Here is a 20,998-nt window from a genome sequence, read left to right as displayed (position 1 = left end):
CTTCTAACAACCTTAATCTCTTCCCACGCCACCCCTAATCCCTCTTGAAGCAGAAACATCACCCATTATCTCTCCATACCACCCCCCAAAATTTTCACTGACCCAACACTTGACCACTATTTCATTTTATCTTTCTTATTAACATAAGAAGACAGAAATGTCAGGCCTCTGAGCCCAAGCCTGCATGTATACATCCAGATGGCCTGAAGTAACTGAAGAATCACAACATAAGTGAAAATGGCCAGTTCCTGCCTTAACTGATGACATTCCACCATTGTCATTTGTTCCTGCTCCACCTTAACTGAGTGATTAACTTTGTGAAATTCCTTCTCCTGGCTCAGAAGCTCCCCCACTGAGCACCTTGTGACCCCCGCCCCTGCCTGCAAGAGAAAAACCCCCTTTGACTGTAATTTTCCACTACCCACCCAAATCCTATAAAATAGCCCCACCCCATCTCCCTTTGCTGACTCTCTTTTTGGACTCAGTCCACCTACACCCAGCTGATTAAAAAGCTTTATTGCTCACACAAAGCCTGTTTGGTGGTCTCTTCACATGGACATGCGTGACAGCATCACTAATCCCAGCTACTTGGGAGGCTGAGGCAGGAGAATCACTTGAACCCAGGAGGCAGAGGTTACACTTAGCTGAGATTGCGCCATTGCACTCCAGCCCGGGTGACAAAGCAAGACTCCGTCTCGAAAAAATAAAAAATAAAAACAAATAAATAAATAAATTACCCAGTCTGAGGTATGTCTTTATAGCAATGTGAGAATGGACTAATACAGTTACCTAATATAGAATAAAGCTCCAGTTCATTTAAGCCTCAGTTGCTCTGTTTTGTGTTTTCTGCGTTTCATTCACTTAGCTGAATATAATTGATGCACCTTCTTTCTTCTTGCTCCCTCTTCATTTCCCCAAACTTCAATGAGCTTCTACCCACTCAGCTCCTGTTCCTGGTCTCTCCTTCCTTTTTACTTCTCTGTTGCTTCCAAATTTTGCCTCCAGATTTACTAGAGAGCCATATTAATCCATTCTCAGTTCGACTTACTTTAAATTCTTATTCCTGCTCCAAGATTCGTCTTGTTGCAGCTCAAAGACTGCTGGGTCCCACCCCTTCAAGATTCCTAGCCAATCAGGCTCCACTTCTCTCCTTCTAAAAGTAAGCCATATCGGGTTGGGTTTCAAACATTTCTTTGTTTTCTGGCTTGCAACATGGAGCCACATTCTCACATTCTAGGTCCCATCTGTAATGAGTGGTACAGTGTGGGTACCAGCCCAGCAGAGTGGTGGGTAGCCTGCTCAATGGGAATGGGCTCTGGCCCTTACTCCATGTTAGTACCTATGAGCTCAGTGTCAGCCCCAGTCATAAATGTACCCGAAGAATTAATTGATCCATCCATCCATTTAATACCCACATGAGTCATGTTCAAGGCTCCAGCATGGACTCTGTTAGGACAGTATCTACAGGGTCTTTCCATGTATCATTATTGTTTGCCACAGGCTTAGAAATGACAAACCCTTGGCTAGCAAGTAAGATCATCCAGAGAAACGGGGGAAGGGATGGCCCCTCTCTTTCTCTCTTTATGCTCCTGGCCTTAGTCTGTTTTGTATTGATATAAAAGAATACTGGAGGCTGGGTAATTTATAAAGAAAAGAGGTTTGCTTAGCTCACAGTTCTGCAGGCTGAGCAGTTCAAGGGCATGGCCCTGCTTCCCGCAAGGGCTTTTGTGCTGCATCACAACATGGCAAAGGAGATCAAAAGGGAAGTGGACATGTGTGAAGAGGGAGAAAAACCTGAGGAGCATCCTATCTTTATTACAGCCCACTCCATGGGAACCAATCCATATCCATGAGAAGTAATCCAGTCTAGCAACAGTGAGAACTCATGTACTACTATGAGAATAGCACCAAGCCATTCATAAAGGATCCAGCCTCATTACCCAAATACCCCCGACTAGGTCTGACCTCCAACACTGCCACACTGGGGATCAAATATCAACATGCGTTTTGGTGGGGACAAACTAACTCTATCCAAACCATAGCACCTCTCCATTACTAGTGTTGAAAAACTTGACACTAAGTAGCCCTCTCCTTTCTGGTCATTTATAGTCTACTACTGAAGATCTGAGAAAAAAAGGGATGCTGACCTTACCATTCTACAAATGAATTTGCAATTATACAATTAGACCGTCAGGGATCCAGAAGTAAATAATTTGCATTCAAGGGCAGACATTCTAAGCAAGGAGGGCAATTTCAGCCAGTGTATTTGCTACCGGTTGTGACTATCTACCTGATGTCTTGAGATATAATAAAATGTACAGAATGGATCATTTCAAGGAAAAGTGGGCAAAGACTAAAAAGTGAAATAGTGAAACAAGGAGCATCTCAGTGGACCTCCATGTCCTTCAGATGAACTAGGACACATTCTGAGTCTAGTTCCAAATTTCAGTTATTTAGTTATAAATAAACAAAAGCAATGGCAAATAAAAACTAAAAAGTGCCAGGCGTGGTGGCTCACACCTGTAATCCCAGCACTTTGGGAGGCCAAGGCAGGTGGATCGCCTGAGCTCAGGAGTTTGAGACCAGCCAGGCCAACATGGTGAAACCCTGTCTCTACTAAAAACATAAAATTACCTGGGCATGGTGGCGTGTGCCTATAATCCCAGCTGCTCAGGAGGCTGAGGTGGGAGAATAGCTTGAATCGTGGAGGTTGCAGTGAGCTGAGACTGTGCCACTGCACTCCAGCCTGGGCAAAAAGAGTGAAACTCAGTCTCAAAAAAAAAAAAAAAAAAAAAGAAAAGAAAAGAAAAAGAAAAAGAAAAGAAAAAAAGAAAAAAATGAAATTAAACTAAACTAAAAAGTGGGCAATGTATCTAGTTAGATTCAGAAAGCTGAATGACAAATAACAAGATCTCAATTGGGACAAGGATTGCTGGTGTCATCTATGGGTCCATAACAGGAACATACCTTGGGGAAATAGCAGAAGTTGTGAAAGCTTAGCTACCTCTGGTTGGAGGATTTTCTTTATCAATCAGCTTGGTACTCAAGTATGGTCATTGCCTAACTGAGGTCGTAGGCCTGAACCTTCTGACTCAGAAGAAGGAAGGCAGCCAGGAGTTACTCATCTGCCTCTTCTAGAATGGACTGAACCTATATTCTGTTAGACACCATTAGCGATATAACTTTTCTTCTTCACTTCCCTCACACAATGAGAAGGAAAAGGTTATAGTTTCCTCTGAAGTAATTTTTTTGGGCCAATATATCAGATTGATTCTGAGCTTTTTGATGGAGTTCTGAGATTTGCTTATTAAGGATTTAAATTTATGCTAATAACTGACGCCCAAGTGGAATAATGAGAGCTCGAATACCTAAGCCCTAAACCAGTGCATCTTAAACGTTAGTGCAAATTAGTCACATAGGGGATCTTAGTAAAATACAGATTCGATTCAGCAGGTCTAGGGTGGGGCCCGAGAACCTGCACTTCTAATCTGCTCCCAGATCATGCTGATGCTCCTGGTTCATGGTCAGCATTTTTGCAAGAAGGGCAGAGGGCATTATTTTCAAATTTGGCTACATATGAGAATCACCTAGGGAGTTTAAAAAAAAATGCTGATGCCGGGGTCCCATCCCCAGAAATTCTGATTTAACTGGCTTCAGGGTGCATCCTGAGCATCAAGATTCTAGAGCGTGGTAGAGTTTGAAGACCACTAGTCTAACAAGTCTGCTCCCAGTTGCTTGCTGATTCTCTCCTGATTTCTTTTCTAGGAGAAAGTGCTGCAGTCCAGGGCATATGTGAACTTGGGGACAGGCGCCTAGATTCAATCCTGCTGCTTTCCTTGTGGTTTGCCTTCCCATCTGGGAATGGGGCAATGATCCTGCTATCTTAGAGGGTTGTTATGAAAATTAAGTGAGGTCTGATATACATGAAGAACCCAGAAAAGTGCCTGGTGTGATGTGTTATTACTTCATTATTATTTTCAACAGCTAAACAATTAAGATTCACTAAGCTCTAATAGATGGTTATTTGTTGTGAGGCCCAGGAGTGGAGCTCAGAATGCCTTTCCTCCCAAATACGCTTACCAAAAGAAGTCATCCTGCTAATTTGTTGAGAACTTAAAAGGCAGAGATGTCATTCTGAGGGGAAGAAATTTAAGACCTACTCCCCAAACTGGGTCACTGAAAGCAGGAATTAGGACACCGAAGGTCAACTTCTACTTCCACAAAGGCATTCAGGCAACATTTATGGAGTGTCCACTGTGTACAGGGCATTCTGCTAAGCCTTGGGGAGAATTACAAAACAGCTAGAAAGCATGGATGTTTAGCTTTCAAGATCTTCTGGTCTAATGCAGAAGATAAGTTAAGCATATAGTCAAGTAGCTTCCTTATTGCCTACAGGACTCATTTATTTGTTCAGTCAATATCCAAAGCTGCTTGTTGTGAGCTAGCCACAATGCTAGGGACTGAGGTTACAAAGATAAAGAAAAAGAAGACGTGTTCCCCCCACCTTCCTCCCACTCCCCCAAGATGCTTATTGTCTGGGAGAAGAGATAGAAAATCACACAGAAAATTATAGAGCTTTGAAAGTACTTTGGGAACCCAGGAGGCCCTCCCCACCACCAGGAGACTAGGCTGTAGAAGAATGTCTGGGAAAATTCTCAGAGGAGGTGATATGGGGCTGCTCAACCCCAGGCTCCTTAGCCTTGCATCTAAAGTGCTTCCAGATCTCTGCCCCACTGACTTTCTCAGCTGTATCTCTTAAGTCAAGCCCATTTCCTATACTCATCTCATTTCCTATACTCATCCATGCTCTGCTGTCTGACTTTGCTCAAGATTACAAGGTCCATGGCAGCAATGACAGCATTTGTCTTCTTCACCAAAGTGTCCCAAGAGACTTGTGGAGAGCCTGGCTAGTCTTAATGCTTAAATGAATGAATGTGGTCTTTTGTTTGTGCAGGGACAAGCTTGACCAGCCTTGAAGACCCAAGTAAGGCTCAGCCTTTGTTTGGCCATCTCAACAGCAGACAGGTAACTGCCACTTACAAGATACTCCTACATCCTTCCTGAGCCCTACTAGGCTTGGAAGCCTGGTCAGCAGCCCTAGGCAACCAGCCATGAGATCTGGAACTGGTGGCCTGCCTTAGACACCATATACCTGCATCTGCCTCAGTTTTCCTTCATGACTAGACCTCTTCTCTGAATACCACCCTACCAGTCTAAGTCTTTCAGTCAGCCTCCCAAGCCTTCCCCTGTCGGGGCCAGATCATGTTCCCTTTATCCTTAGCTATGATTCTTGTCCTCTTGTGAACAGGCTGATGGCACAGAACCATGCCTTTGTCACCAGTACTCCGAATCTCAATGACCTTCTTTACCGGCACCTGCTGCAACCAAGACCAAGTTTGCGGCACCTTTTTAAACACTGCACTGAACTGCTGAGCCTCCATTATTTTCCCAGCCTAGTCCTATCTTCTTCCTCATAACCCCTGAGTCTGGTTTCTACCCCTGTGCCCTAGCCACAGCATTCCTTGTATGCAAGTCAGTCCTAGATTAGCTAGCCCATTTCAAATGCAGCCTCCCTGTTTAATTCCCTCTCAGAATGTAATCTCTCTCTTCCCTGAAGTCCCGTATCACACCTGCACCTCACTTAAAGACCTTTTTACTTTACATCACAGCTGTTTGTGTAACTGTCATCTTTTCTTTTTCTTTTCTTTTCTTTTTTTTTTTCCTTTTTCTGGAGATGGAGTCTCGCTCTGTTGCCCAGGCTGGAATGCAAATGCTGTGATCTTGGCTCACTGCAACCTCTGCCTCCCAGGTTCAGGCGGTTCTCCTGTCTCAGCCTCTTGAGTAGCTGTGATTACAGGCACGTGCCACCACACCTGGGTAATTTTTGTATTTTTAGTAAAGACCGGGTTTCACCATGTTGGCCAGGTTGGTCTTGAACTCCTGAGCTCAGGTAATCCACCTACCTCAGCCTCCCCAAGTGCTAGGATTACAGCCATGAGCTACCACGCCTGGCCTATCATCCTTTCTATAAGGCTTATAAGCCAAGCACATGTGTTTTTCATCTTTGTATGCCCCAAGGTCACTACAACTAGACCCTCAGACAGCTTGTTGAAGAGATGAAGAAATCATACAAATTAAATAGGATGCAGTAGTCTCCCTGACCCTCTGGCCCCATTCCATTCTGCCTGCACATTCCCTCCTATAGTAATCACTCTAAACACAGCCTTTCTCATGCCAAATGCCTTTCCCATTGCCACATTCCTTATCCTGAATCAAGTCTGCCCCTACCCCTTTTGCCGTATCTGGCCTGGATCCTACCTTCCCAACCTCGTCTTTTGACACATCTTCCATCACCCCAAACTGTACTTCCATAAGGACCCATTCAACCCTCATTTTTGTCTTGATGTTCTGTTTTTCTTCATCCTGGAAAATTTTCTTTTCCTTCCCCTATTCCTGCCTGGCCATCTGATGTGGTTTGGCTATTGGCCTGGCTCAATAATCACACTCAGCACTAAGATATTTTAGGATGAAAAAGGCCTTCATTTCAAAGTTGTGAGTAGATTTTAGGATGAAAAAGGCCTTCATTTCAATGTTGTGAGTAGATTTTATCTAACAAGAAATGAGTCTTCACAAGTCCTTAAGGGTGGATGGTACCCTTGTTTTGGAAAACCATGTGGTGGGTAAGGCAAATGAAAATAAAAATGTGCCTAAGGTTCTTGAACAGAGAACTGTGAGGAATTGAAGCTGAAGGAGATGTCTTCTGTCTGAGAAGCTAAGTGTTCTGTTTGGTAACAGAAATGAAACGTACAGCTGAGTAGGAGTTGGGTAGGGAGCTGTAGAATGTCCCTCCGGTTGCAACAAATTTAGCTGATGCTGTATCTGTACTGTCCTTTGTTTCTGCAGGATGTGGGATTTCTTTATTAAGAGCTGCTTACTAAAATAATAGCAACTTAACATGTGCCAGGACTGAGATAAATCCTTGAGAGGATTAACTACTGCAATTCTCATAACAATTTTATAATTTTTCAGGCAGAGAAGTTAAGGATCATGTCCTGCAAATAAACGCAGAACCAAGATTTGAATGACAGGGTCCTGACTCCACAGGCTGTACTCTTAACCCCTACTACCATAGTTTTTGTTGTTCTTTTTTTAAAATCTCACCCTTTAAAAATTCATTTTTAGATATGTTTTATAATTAGTACAATAGAGCATCCTTGTTCCTTGGGGGTCCAAACTCAAAAAATTTTTACTGGTAAGAATGCCCAATCACATTATGCCACTTTTTCACATGCTACCTTGCTTCATTTGCTTATTGCTTCATATTCATAAATCGTATTTCTCCTAGGAAATTTGCAGTGTCCTTGAAGGTAGGAATTATGTCTTAAACTTTCACTTTATTCCCACAGTAGGCCTAACTGTATTGTCCCTACTCATTGAATTGAACAAAACTGGTACTGCAGCAACCTTATCCCTATGGAGTAAAGCAAAGCTAGTGAAAATATATACAGTAGAAGTATAGTCAATTTCCAGAGCTTCTGGGAAGGCCGAAATCACTAACCACCGCAGTAACTTAAAAATAATCCTGCTGGCCAGGCACAGTGGCTCACACCTCACTTTGGGAGGCCGAGGCAGGCAGGTCACAAGGTCAGGAGTTCAAGACCCACTTGGACAACATGGGGAAACCCCATCTATACTAAAAATACAAAAATTAGCCGGATGTGGTGGCACATGCCTGTAATCCCGGCTACTAACGAGGCTGAGGCAGGAGAATCACTTGAACTCGGGAAGTGGAGGTTGCAGTGAGCCGAGATCACACCATTGCACTCCAGCCTGGGTGACAGAGTGAGACTCTCTCAAAATAAAAATAAAAATGAAATAAAAATAAAAATAAAAAATAAAAAATAAAAAATAAAAAAAAATGAAGTCGGCCGGGCGCGGTGGCTCAAGCCTGTAATCCCAGCACTTTGGGAGGCCGAGACCGGCGGATCACGAGGTCAGGAGATCGAGACCATCCTGGCTAACCCAGTGAAACCCCGTCTCTACTAAAAAATACAAAAAAAAAACTAGCCGGGCGAGGCGGCGGGCGCCTGTAGTCCCAGCTACTCGGGAGGCTGAGGCAGGAGAATGGCGTGAACCCGGGAGGCGGAGCTTGCAGTGAGCTGAGATCCGGCCACTGCACTCCAGCCTGGGCGACAGACCGAGACTCCGTCTCAAAAAAAAAAAAAAAAAAAAAAAAATGAAGTCGTATTTAATTTAGGGCTTTGCTGTCCAGCGAACTCAAACTACAGATGTGCAGAAATCAGCCCAATTGAAGGTGGCTATAAACCATGCTTTGACTCCCTCTGTTGGCAGGAAGAGGTTGCTTTCTCACTTGTGGGAATTCCTGGCTCAGATTGTATAATGGCTGTTTACTATACATACAGCCTGAGAAAATTCAGCCAGATTAGAAAAGGGGAAGACAAAACCCACTGAATCTTTCTCCCCAGATGGCAACTAAATACTCTTTTCATTTTTCTTACATGCTAGCATTGCTACCTATAAACTGCTTAATTGTTCAGAGAACCACCACACACCTGACCTTGTTCGGCTGTGACTTTCTTTTCTTTTTTTTTTTTTTTTGGAGATGGGGTCTCACTCTGTCACCCAGGCTGCAGTGCAGTGGTGCAAAGATAGCTCACTGTAACCTCAAGCTCCTGGCCTCAAGTGATCCTCCCGCCTCAGCCTCCCGAAGTGCTGGAATTACAGGCGTGAGCCACTGCACCTGGCCCCAGTCTTCTAATTGCAGGGCATAAAATGTACAACCTTGATAGCTCACAGGAGGCTGCACAGGGAAAGCCTGGCTTTCCCACACTCTCTGCTAACACTGTATCTCTAATATTTTCCATGATATAGGATTTTTTGGGGTCTCATCTAGTGGAATAAAATATCTAAAATTATTCGTTTGATTCATTAAGTGGAATTAAACACATACACATCTTTCCTTAGCACATTGTTTCTTTCCCAATTCTCCCTTTCCAGAATTTTTATGTATGTGTCTCAATTGTCATTTAATCGCATCAATGGCTCCTCATCATTTGAGATTTGGCTCCAATACCCCAGGCAGAATTCCTCCATATGGTTTTCCCACAGGCATACAGAGCATCTCTTCTCCCATTTGGGCTGTGAGCAACTCCTAGGACCAGTGGAGACCCTGAGATGCCACCAGTGCCTGGCATATTTCAGAATTCAAAAAAGATTTGTTTAAATAAATTTAAAACCATATTCCATTTTAAGGGCTAATTTTATCCATGTGAGAATTCTCCCTGCGTGCAATGTGAAGACATTTATTTCATTAAAGGGGCATAACAATTATATATATATGTGTGTGTGTGTGTGTGTGTGTATACACACATCTACCATGTTGTCAAGAAACTTTGTTTACATTACAGTAGAATAGGCCTGGCACCAATCAGGGCTCTGCCACTTACTGTTTGAAGAAGCGATTCACAATCGGCATCCTTGCACGTTCTCGCTAGATGTGCCAAGAATGCAAGACCCTGATCACACTTTACTTGGGCCATTTCTTGGCGTTGTGTTTGCAGCGAGCAATCTTGAGGGATGAGGTAATGTCTCCCTATGGAACAAAGAGCAGGCTTGCTTACTGCTCACTATAACATGGTGGGTTCCCCAAGCTCAGCATTCCTCTTCTGTAATGCAACCCATCTTCGTGTAAGCATGCATCTGGGCCCGTGTGCTTCGTTCCTGTGAGAATTGGGGTCCAGAGAGCCAACTCAAACATGACGACACTCTGGCTATTGCTTTTGCTGTAATAGTCTTTTATCTCTGACTCAGAAGTCTGGTGTGTTCTGTCAGCATCCACGAAACCGTGAAAGCTAACACGTTAGTTTGCAAACATAACAAAATATCAGATTCATCACAGTTCTCCACGCTCACTAGCTGGGTGTCCCTACACAAGTTTTTCAACCTCTCTTAGCTGCAGTTTCCCTTCTTTATATTGTAAAGGGGAGAGTGGTATGTACCCGTCTCATAGCTTTGTCTTGGGGTTAAGTTAAATAAGACCGTAAAATCCCTACCACACTAGACTTTTCCCGGATGTTCCCTTTCCCTCTTTGAACTCTGCCAGAGACTATTCCGCACTGAGGCCTGGCGATGCTGGGCAGGGGCGGGTACGGGTGGAGCACAGAGTGGGCCGCGGCTGGCGGGTTTGGTGCAGAAGCGGGCTGTGGCCAAGCCGGGAGAGCGCGCCCAGCGGACGCCCTGCGTATCTTCCTTAGTTGGGGCTGGGGCTGCGGCGAGCTAATAAGAGTGGGAGCCGGGCGTTCGGTCTCGCCGCGGCAGTAGCAGAGCAACCACGCGGCTTTGACAGTCCATTTCAAAGGACTTCGGGGTCTTGCGGATGGGGATCACTGCGGGCACTGGAGACCTGCAGGGCCCCACCCATCTGCCTCTCAGATTCGTGGCAACCGCACCCTTCCGGGCAGCGGCGCCAGGCCCTCTGCCGTCCCAGCCGCTCACAGCCACCAAGAAAACCCGGCGGCCGCGCTCGAGCGCGCGCCCTCCGGCCACATGCACCCGCACACGCATGCTCCCAGCGCTCCCACGCGTGCTGGCACCCTCCCAGCTTCCGCCCACGCAGTCGCGGGCCCCGGGCGCGCGGGCTCCGGGCGGCTGCGCGGCGTCCTTGGAGGCAGGTGCTGGCTGGAAGACGAGCTGTCGGAGGATGCTGCGGCGCGGGGCGCGTCGCCCCCCTCAGTCCACCAGAGCCCGGATACCTCAGAAATTCGGCTCTGGGTCTGTGGGGAGCGAAATGCAACCCAAACCCCATTTTTCCGAACCCCGCGCAAATAAACATGCACAAGCACGCACACAGACGTCGCCGCGGCTGGCGCTCGCCGCCTCAGGTCCAGGCTGGCCGCCGGCCGGCCCGGGCCGCGAGGGAAGAACCTCGGCCCGAGAGGGGTCGCCGCCTACGTCTCGCAGCCCGAGGGGCGGCAGCTCGGCCTCGGCCGCTCACAGGCGCGACGTAAGTGCCCGGCGTCACCGGCCCTGCTTAACGGTGCAACGGCCGGCCTGGGCCTGCAACTCTGGGGTCCCGGTCGGGCTGGAGCGGCCGCCGGAGAGACCTGGTAGGCGGGGCGCTTGGGGCAGGAAGGGAGCCGGGGAGGGAAAAGCGCGACTGTGATTTGTACGGCTGGGCCCGGACCGTGAAGGAGACCGGGTTGCGGCTGCCCTCACACCGACCACCTGGGACCGGCGGACTGCGGCCGCCCTTCGCTCAACTGGGTCGCCGACCTTGTTGAGGGGCGACCACTGCGGGAAGGCCGGGAGCCTGCGGCCCGCGTTTGAGGTGAATGGCAGTGCCCTGAGTGCGGCGGCTGGGTCTCGGTGACACTGACGACTGGAGGGGCGGTCGGAAGAGCGCGGTGCCGTCGCCTCTGGCTTAACATGGCAGATGCGCCGAGACTCCAACAGGTGGCTCCGTGGCGCAATGGATAGCGCATTGGACTTCTAGAGGCTGAAGGCATTCAAAGGTTCCGGGTTCGAGTCCCGGCGGAGTCGTAACGCTTTTTATCCCTCCCCCTCACAATCTACTTTCTGCCCCTGTCATGTCTCCTACTTCTTTTCTTTTCTTTTTTTTTTTTGCTAAACGGTTTAACTTGTCTCTCATTCCCTGCTCTCGCAGTTCAGTGCATTCGGCTCTTGGGGTCCTTTGCTCTTAAGCGGCTCGAAGGGTCCCGAGCCCCTCAGCTCCCCGGGCCTCGGTGGCTCAGGGCCCGGCTCAGCCGATTCGGCAGTCGATCTAGGTCCTGAGAAGAGCGACGGCGGCGGCGGCGAAGGAAAAGCGACAGCGAAGCGAGGGCTGGCGGTTTCGGCCTAAAGGAAAGTGCAGGGGAGGCCCGGGTCTCGGGTAACACCCGCACGCCTCGAGCGGGATTGTGGCTGCGAGGGAGGGACGAGAAAACGCGCCTACGCTCTGCGTGCGCTGTGCTACCTTTCCAGCATGGAGGCTTCCAGATGAGCAGGCACCCGAATCCCAGCCGGAGCCCGTCAAAAATGGGGATTTCTGCCGTCACTCTGGGACTCTTAATTCGGTCCGTCTGGGGCGGGGCCCAGGAATCTGCATTTCTGATAAGGTCACCTGCTCCCCTCCCCCATTATTCCAGTGCAAAGAGGTCCTAGGCCCACTACCCATCAGCTCCTCAAGACAGGAGTTACTGTATCTTTTTCTGACAACTGTTAGCTTTGCACAAGGTTAGCAAATAAATCCAGGAATGAATGGAATCTTAAACTCGTAAAAAAACAATGAAAGGTAATTCACACAAAAGATACAAAATCCAAAATTGTCAAAAAAGGTACAGGGAAAAGTAAGCATCCTTGTTATTCCTATAGGCCAGCCTCGCAATTCTCTCCGCAAGCCATTAGTGGTAATGGTTTCTTGGAAATATTTTCAGATTTATTTTATGCCCATATCAGCATTTTTAACATACTTTGTCATAAATATGTCATAAATAACTGTGTTATTGATATATGTGATATGTATCCTTTTAAAAACACAAATTGTAGTATGCTATACTTGCTTGTTTTACTTATGAATACATGTAGAGCTGCCTTGTTCCATTGTACATATGTATGGTAATGATTTAACAGCCCCTAATAGCTGGACATTTAGATTTCCAGTATTTTCCTATTACAAACAATGCATCAGTGAACATCCTTGTTCTTATATTATTGTATACAAGTACAGGTACATCTATCTGTAGGATAGATTCCTAGAAAGTTGAATTGCTGGTTCAAAGTTTTGTGCGTTCTTAATCTGTACATTTTTTTTTATATATATTGGCAAATTGCCCCTTAGAGATTGTATCCATTTTTCTCTCCCTAGCAATGTGTGAGAGTGCCTGTTTCCCCACAGCCCACATGTTCTCAAAAGGTGGTTTCTAGCTGTGATTTTAATTCATGTCTCTTATATTGATTTTTAAAAATTTGTATTTATATTATTATTATTATTTGAGACAGGGTCTTATTCTGTTGCCCAGATTGGAGTGCAGTGGCACTATCACAGCTCATTGCACCCTCAACCTCCTGGGTTCAAGCAGTGCTTCCACCTCAGCCTTCCAGGTAGTTGGAACTACAGGTACATGCTGACACACCAGGCTAATTTTAAAAATTTTTTGTAGAGATGAGGGTCACTCTATGTTGTCTAGGCTGGTGTTGAACTCCTGGACTCAAGTGATCCTCCCATCTTGACCTCCTTAAGTGCTGGGATGACAGACGGGAGCTACTATGCCTGGCCTATGTCTTTTATTATGAATCAAGATGAATATCTTTCCATACGGAGAATAATTTGTAATTTTTTTCTTGTGATTTATCTGTTCTTGAGTTGTGTTCATTTTTCTGTGGTATCATGGAAAACAGCCCTTTGTGATATATGTTACAATTATTCTTTTTCAGTCTTTTTGTCATTTGATTTGTTTATGGTATTTTGTTTTGTTTTTCTGTCTTACAGAAATTCATGTATTGGGATTTATCAGTCTTTTATGGCTTCTAGGTTTGGGGCCATACTACACTTAGATTATTTCTTTTTTTTTTTTTTTTTTTTTTTTGAGACGGAGTCTGGCTCTGTCTCCCAGGCTGGAGTGCAGTGGCGGGATCTCAGCTCACTGCAAGCTCCGCCTCCCGGGTTTACGCCATTCTCCTGCCTCAGCCTCCCGAGTAGCTGGGGGACTACAGGGGCCCGCCACCTCACCTGGCTATTTTTTTTTGTATTTTTTTAGTAGAGACGGGGTTTCACCGTGTTAGCTAGGATGGTCTCGATCTTCCAACCTCGTGATCCGCCCGTCTCGGCCTCCCAAAGTGCTGGGATTACAGGCGTGAGCCACCGCGCCCGGCCAGATTATTATTTCTTTAATGGCTTTATTTTTATGGTTTTATTTATCTTTGCTTCATCTGGAATGTGTTTTTGTGTAAGGAGTGAAGTGGGAGTTTTGTCCCAAAATCACTTTTAATGAACACTCCTTATCTACACGATGTCATTTGAAATGCCACATATATATATACACACACACACATATATATACACATACATATATATATATATATATTTTTTTTTTTTTAAGCAGAGTCTTGCTCTGTTGCCCAGGCTGGAGTGCAGTGGTGCAATCTCAGCTCAGTGCAACCTCCATCTCCCAGATTCAAGCGATTCTCTTGCCTCAGCCTCCCGAGTAGCTGGGATTACAGGCGCAGGCCCCCACACCTGGCTAATTTTTGTATTTTTAGTGGAGATGACGGGGTTTTGCCATGTTGGCCAGGCTGGTCTTGAACTCCTGAGCTCAGGCGATCCACCTGCCTTGGCCTCCTAAAGTGCTGAGATTACAGGTGTGAGCCACGACGTCTGCCCCACATTTATAATTTTCTAAATTCCCACATGCATATGGGTTTCTGGATTCTCTTCTGCATATGGTTTTCTGGATTATCTGCTCTATTCCACTGACTTTTCTGTCTTAATTTTGATTCACCAGAACTGTGCTGTTTTACCATTTGGTAGGGTCAGTCCTCTCTCATTACTCTTTTGTTTTTTTTTTAAAGATTTTTCTACCTGTTCTTGAATTACTATTTTTCCTCAGCGAATAATAATAGTTAGCACTTATTTGGCACTTGTTATATGCCAGGTACTATTCTCAGTGCTCTATGTATCTTCATTTAATCCTCCTGACAGCCCTACCAGGCAGATACTATTATCCCCTTTCATAGGAGAGGCATCTTAGACAGCGAGATTAAGTAACTTGTGCAAGGATATGCAGTTAATAAGCAACAAGCCTGGATGAGAACCCAGAAAGGCTGGGTCTATGGGTAAAACCACAATTCCTTATCATCTTTTCACACGAGCTTTAGCTACAGCTAGTCTGGCTCTAATTTTAGGAGGTTTTTTTGTTGGAGTCATGTTATATTTATAGATTGAAATAGAACTGGTCCAGGTGCTGTGGCTCATGTCTGTAATCCCAGCATTTTGGGAGGCCAAGGCAGGTGGATTACTTGAGGCCAGGAATTTGAGATGAGTCTGGCCAACATGGCGAAACCCCGTCTCTACAAAAAATATAAAAATTAGCTGGGCATGTTGGCACATGCCTGTAATCCCAGCTGCTTGGGAGGCTGAGGCGTGAGAATCACTTGAACCTGGGAGGTGGAGGTTGCAGTGAGGTGAGATCGTGTGATGACACTCCGGCCTGGGTGACAGAGCCAGACTCTGTCGAGAGAGAGAGAGAGAGAGAGAGAGAGAGAGAGAGAGAGAGAGAGAGAGAGAGAAAGAAATGAGAATTGAACTAATTAGGATGTTGAATCATCCTGTGTAAGAGCAGCAGGAGGAAATAAAGAACAACTATGCCTTTTCATTTTCAGTCCTTCTGTGCTCTTCTGGAGTGTGTGAAATATAAATCTTGACTTTTTTTAAAGTTTATTCCCAGATAGTTTATCTTTTTTTGTTGGAATCCTTTCCTCCACTATGTTTTGTAACTCATTATTTATATATAAGAAGGCTTTTGATATTTTAAATAATAATTTTGTATCTCATTAAATTATCTTACTATTTAAAATAGTTTTTCAGTTCTAAATCACAATGAGATACCACTTCACACCCAGTAGGATGGCTGTAATAAAAAAGACAGACAATACAAGCATTGGCAAGGATTGGAACCCTCATACATTGCCAGTGGGGATGTAAAATGTGTGGCCTCTTTGGAAAACAGTTTGGCAATTCCTCAAAAAATTAAATACTAGAGTTAGGACCCAGCAATTCCACTTCTGGGTATATACCCAAGAGAACTAAAAACATATGTCCACACAAAAATGTGTACAGGAATATCTATAGCAGCATTATTTTTGTTGTGGTGATTGAGACAGGGTCTCGCTGTGTTGTCCAGGCTGGAGTGCAGTGGAGTGCAGCGGCATGATCACGGCTCACTGCAGCCTCGACCTCTTGAGCTGAAGGGAGCCTCCCATCTCAGCCTCCCAAGTAGCTGGGACTACAGGTGTGCACCACCACGCTCTGCTAATTTTTGTATTTTTTGTAGAGATGGGGTTTCGCCATGTTGCCCCAGGCTGGTCTCGAACTCCTGGGCTCGAGTGATCCGCCTGCCTCAGCCTTCCAAAGTGCTGGGATTACAGGTGTGAACCACCGTGCCCGGCTAGCATTGTTTTTAATAACCGGAAAGTAAAAACAATCCAGATGTCCATCAAATGATGATTGGATACACAAGATCTGGTATACCTATTTGATGAAATATTATTCAGCAAAAAAAAGGAAGTAGTGATTCATGTTACAATATTAATGAGCCTTGAAAGCATGCTAAGTGAAAGAAGCCAGTCACAAAAGACCACATATCGTATGATTCCATTTATATGAAATGTCTAAAATAGGCAAATCCATAGAGACAGAAAGTAAATTAGTGGTTGCCAGGCATTGGGAGTGGGGAGAATGTGATGTGACTGACTGCTAATGGATATGGGGTTTCTTTTTGGGATGATGAAAATGTTCTGGAAGTAGTGGTGATAGTTGCACAATTATGAGTATACAAAAATCCATTGTATTATGCACTTTCAAATGGGTGAATTTTATAAGTGAGTTATATCTCAATTTAAGAAAGGAAAAATAGTTTTTCAGTTAGACTAAGTTGTGTTACCTGGAAATATACTCAAATTATAAGTTTACTTTTTCCTTTCTAATTTTTATGCTTAATATTATTTTTCTTGTAATAGCATCAGCTAGTACAGTATATCCAGAAAATGTTAAATAATTTTTCATGATAATGGTGATAGTGGACTTCTTTGACTTGTTCCTGGTCATTATAGAAATAGAAATGCTTCTCCACTAAGCATGACGCTGGCTTTTGGGGTTGGTGTGGCATGAGCACACACACGTTTTATCACATTAAGAAAATACCTATCCCTATTTGTCTATAATCTATGGAGATTTTTCTTTGATCTAATATTCCATGATATATTAACAGATTTTCTAATATTTAACTCATTTTACATTCTTGAAATGATGCTACTTGGTTGTGGTGTATACTGATTTTAATATTTTATAATTTTTGCATAGTTAGAAAGATTGACATTTAATTATCTCTCCATCATAAAATGAATAGCAAGTACAGCATTGTTTGTAATGGCTCCCAAACTGGAAATAACCTAGATGTTCGTCAGTAATAGTCTGTTTAAAGAAAGTGTGTACATGTATAGAATTAAATACAATGAAGACATTTAAAAAATGAGATCTATATATACTGCTATATCCAAGAATATCCAAGATTATGTGAAAAAATAAGATATGCAGATGAATATTTTAAATGAGATTCCATTTGTGTTAAATAATGCCCATAGTAACAGTAGAAATTATGTATGTTTACTCCTATCATTGTGCATGCATAGATGATTTCTAGAAAGATATTCAAACAATTAGCAGTGGTTACTTTAGGGTAGTGCTGGGTTGGGGGAAGCAGTGGTATGAAGGGAAGAGCCTTCCTTTTTACTGTATACCTGTATGTAATATTTCAGGTTTTTTCTTAATAAGCCCATCTTACCTTGATAATAAAAAGTTAATTTTTAAAAAGTTAAAGGTAGGCCAGGCACGGTGGCTCATGCCTGTAATCCCAGCACTTTGGGAGGCCGAGGTGGGTGGATCACCTGAGGTCGGGAGTTCGAGACCAGCCTGACCAATATGGAGAAACCCCGTCTCTACTAAAAATACAAAATTAGCCAGGTGTGGTAGTGCATACCTGTAATGCCAGCTACTCAGGAGGCTGAGGTTGGAGAATCGTTTGAACCCAGGAGGTGGAAGTTGCACTTCAGCCTGGGCAACAAGAGCAAAACTCTGTCTCAAAAAAATAAAATAAAATAAAATAAAATAAAATAAAATAAAATAAACAATGCTAAAGAGGAAGGAAAAAAGAATACCTACCTGTTCCTGGATCACTTTCAGACAGGTAGCTGTAATACTGCTTATCCATTAAATATTTCTCAAACTTGGTTTTTAAAAAACATTTATTGACCCCTTATGCTCTACTATATGTCCAATCTCAGTGATTAATAAGCCCATTAGGAGCCCATCTGTTAAGCATCTCTAGGAACTCCTTCTGATACTATTGGAGAAACATATAAATACGTCTTTTCAGAGTGATTCCAGCAGGGATCATATCTTGGACGTCTTGTACACTGTGTTGAAGAGTGTGGACTTTACCCTAAAGGCAATGGGAAACCACTGAATAGTTTTTAGTTGAGAAGCAGTAGGATTAGATGTGTGTTTTGTACCATCTCTCTGACTGCAGTGTGGATCACGGGCTGGAATAACACACAACTGTAAGTTGGAAGACCAGTCTGAGGTAATCGGAGATAATCTAGTTAAGAAAATGATGAGGACTAGAACCAGGGAGGTGGTTTGGAGAGAAGGTTAAGTATACAAACTGGAGATGTTTCAGGGGAGGCCAAATTGATGGGCCTTGATGAATTAAGGGATGTCAAGGAGAGAGGGAGCAGTCAGAATGACTCCCATTTCTAATTAGGCAGATGGGTGGGTGCTGAAGTAGTCACTGGGACCACAAACAAAGTAGCAAGAAGTGGGTTTGGGAATAGGGGATGGAAATGAGTTCAGATTTGCAGATGTTGAGTTTGAGGTCTGTGGAGCATCCTGGCAGCTGGATATACAATGCCAAACACATAGCAGGCTCTCAATAAGTATTTATAGAATGAAAGAATATCAGAAAGAGGAGAATTATAGGAAGGGAAATGTATAGGGAGAGGAAAGGAAAAGAAGAGAAGGTCTGGAGCTCAGGAGACAGATCTATGCTTGGGATTTAAAATTCATTATCGTACAGATGGCACTTGAAGCTCTGGACATAGATGAGATCGTATAGGGAGAGTGTACAGTAAGAAAAGATGGGCCACAGCTACTCGGGAGGCTGAGGCAGGAGAATGGCGTGAACCCGGGAGGCGGAGCTTGCAGTGAGCCGAGATCGCGCCACTGCACTCCAGCCTGGGCGACAGAGCGAGACTCCGTCTCAAAAAAAAAAAAAAGAAAAGAAAAGAAAAGATGGGCCAGGCGTGGTGGCTCACGCCTGTAATCTCAGCACTTTGGGAGGCTGAGGTGGGTAGATCATGTGAGGTCAGAAGTTCAAGACCAGCCTGACCTACATGGAGAAACCCTGTCTCTACTAAAAATACAAAATTAGCTGGGCATGGTGGCACATGCCTGTAATCCCAGCTACTTGGGAGGCTGAGGCAAGAGAATTGTTTGAACCCGGAAGGTGGAGGTTGCGGTGAGCTGAGATTGTGCCATTGCAGTCCAGCCTAGGCAACAAGAGCAAAACTCTCTCTCCCTCTCAAAAAAAAAAAAAGAAGACTGAGTATAGAGGACAGAAACCCAGCACAGACATTTGAGGTATAGGCAAATAATGAGTCCTTCAAAGAGACCAGGAAAGGGTGTCTGGAGAGATAGGAAGAGATGCAGGAAAAAGGTGTTTCCCCAAGAACCAAAGGAGCACATTTCCTCTGGAGGAGAAGGGGGTTAAGAGGAAAAGAGAATCACTTAACATTTTTTGAACACCTGCTTTATGCCAGAAAATTTATTTAACCTTTACCATTTAATTATCCCCTAATTCTAAGAAGTGTGAATTATCCCCATTTTATAGATGAGAAAGTTAAGATGCAAAGATGTTCTGGGAGTCAGGTGAAAGGATCAGCCTAGGAATGGTAGAAAAATGCCTGTCCTTCTGAGGCAAGTGGGAAGGGGGCAGAGATAAAAGCATGAAGGTAGACAGGGGACAACTGAAGGTGTTCATGTTGGAAGACCTAGTTTCTCTGTGCTCTCTTTTACAGCCCTACCTCATACCTAGGACCCAGGGAAGGTATTGACAAAGCAGAAGCTGCCTTAAAGGATGAGACACTCCCACCTTTTTGTCGCCTATGACCAATACAGATTCTAAAAGACCAGAGGTCAGGAGTGGTTTCATACCAATTTCCTCCTTATCTGGGACCTTCTGCATCCATCCGTTTATATTTTATAACCCACTCACCCTCAGCATGTAACTTTTGAGTAGTAGTTTGTGCAAGGAACTATGCACGAAGGAAATACAAACATGAGTGAGATAGAGTGAATTTTCATAAAAGTTGAGCCTAGTGAGGGACAGAGAGCATGGATTGGTGATTTCATTAATTAGGATCAGTTTCAGCTATGAGTGTGACAGGACACCCACAATAACGGTGGACTTTACAAGATAAAGGCTTTTTCTCTCTCATGTAAAAATGACAGCTACCAGGGAATAGCAGCTACTTAATCATGAGAGATCCAGGTTCTTTCTTATTCTTCCATCCTCAAAATGCAGCTTCCACTTCCTGCTCCAAGATGGCTGCTTCTGGTCAACATAACAGGAGCCATCAGGTCAACATACTAGCTTGTGGGAAGGAGATGAAAGGACAGAGAAGGGCCCTACTCCAACCTCATCCATCTTTGAAGGATACTTCCTAAAAGTTGCACATACCACTTCTTTCTACTCACATCCCATAGGAAGGTGGGAATTACAGCTTTTTTCCCCCAGGTGGCCACATTCTCAGCCAAAAATCAAGTGTCCCGTAACTACAGAAGAAAGTAAAAGTCCAGCAATTTCTGCCAGTGATGCTGAAATAGGTGTGCAGATAGCTGTAGTGCAAGACAAGAATAAAAGTGTGACAGAGATTTACACTTACTAGTTCTGTGACCATAGGTTAACCTCTGTGCCTCAGTTTCTCACTTATAAAATGGGATAATAGCACCTACGTCATAGGTTTACCAAATGCCTAAGTTATTATATACAAACATAATGTTACATATGTACATACGAACTTAGGTACATAAGGGTAACATAAAAATAAGTTATATGTGTAAGTCCTTAGAATAGTCCCTGACGATAAGTGCTATATAGACATTTGTTAAATAGAAATAAGTGGAGTAAAAATAAGCACAGGCAAATAG

At 44.3% G+C, this 20,998-nt stretch overlaps 1 protein-coding gene and 1 non-coding gene across 3 annotated transcripts in view; one reads left to right on the top strand and one right to left on the bottom strand.

Moving 5' to 3' along the window:
* The window catches only part of LOC105485405 (BCAR3 adaptor protein, NSP family member), a 289,503-nt gene extending 278,532 nt beyond the window's left edge, over nt 1-10,971 (bottom strand). Inside the window, exons 1-2 of one of the 2 annotated variants that reach the window (XM_011747744.2) lie at nt 10,867-10,971; nt 9,468-9,613 (exon numbers count right to left, since the gene is read on the bottom strand). The gene's annotated coding sequence lies outside the window, so the exon portion shown is untranslated. Of the gene's footprint in view, nt 1-9,467; nt 9,614-10,073; nt 10,361-10,866 lie in introns of those variants that run through there. The other variant, XM_011747743.2, reaches the window with a different exon arrangement.
* A 503-nt stretch (nt 10,972-11,474) lies between these two features.
* Nucleotides 11,475-11,559, top strand: TRNAR-UCU (transfer RNA arginine (anticodon UCU)). The gene is given in 2 exon segments: nt 11,475-11,511; nt 11,524-11,559. It is a non-coding gene; the product is annotated as a tRNA-Arg (tRNA).
* The last annotated feature ends 9,439 nt before the right edge of the window (nt 11,560-20,998 follow it).

Source organism: Macaca nemestrina, chromosome 1 (assembly GCF_043159975.1).
Source record: "Macaca nemestrina isolate mMacNem1 chromosome 1, mMacNem.hap1, whole genome shotgun sequence".
Lineage (NCBI taxonomy): Eukaryota > Metazoa > Chordata > Mammalia > Primates > Cercopithecidae > Macaca > Macaca nemestrina.
Note: the sequence above shows the minus strand (reverse complement) of the source record. Positions and strands in the feature narration are given on the sequence as shown.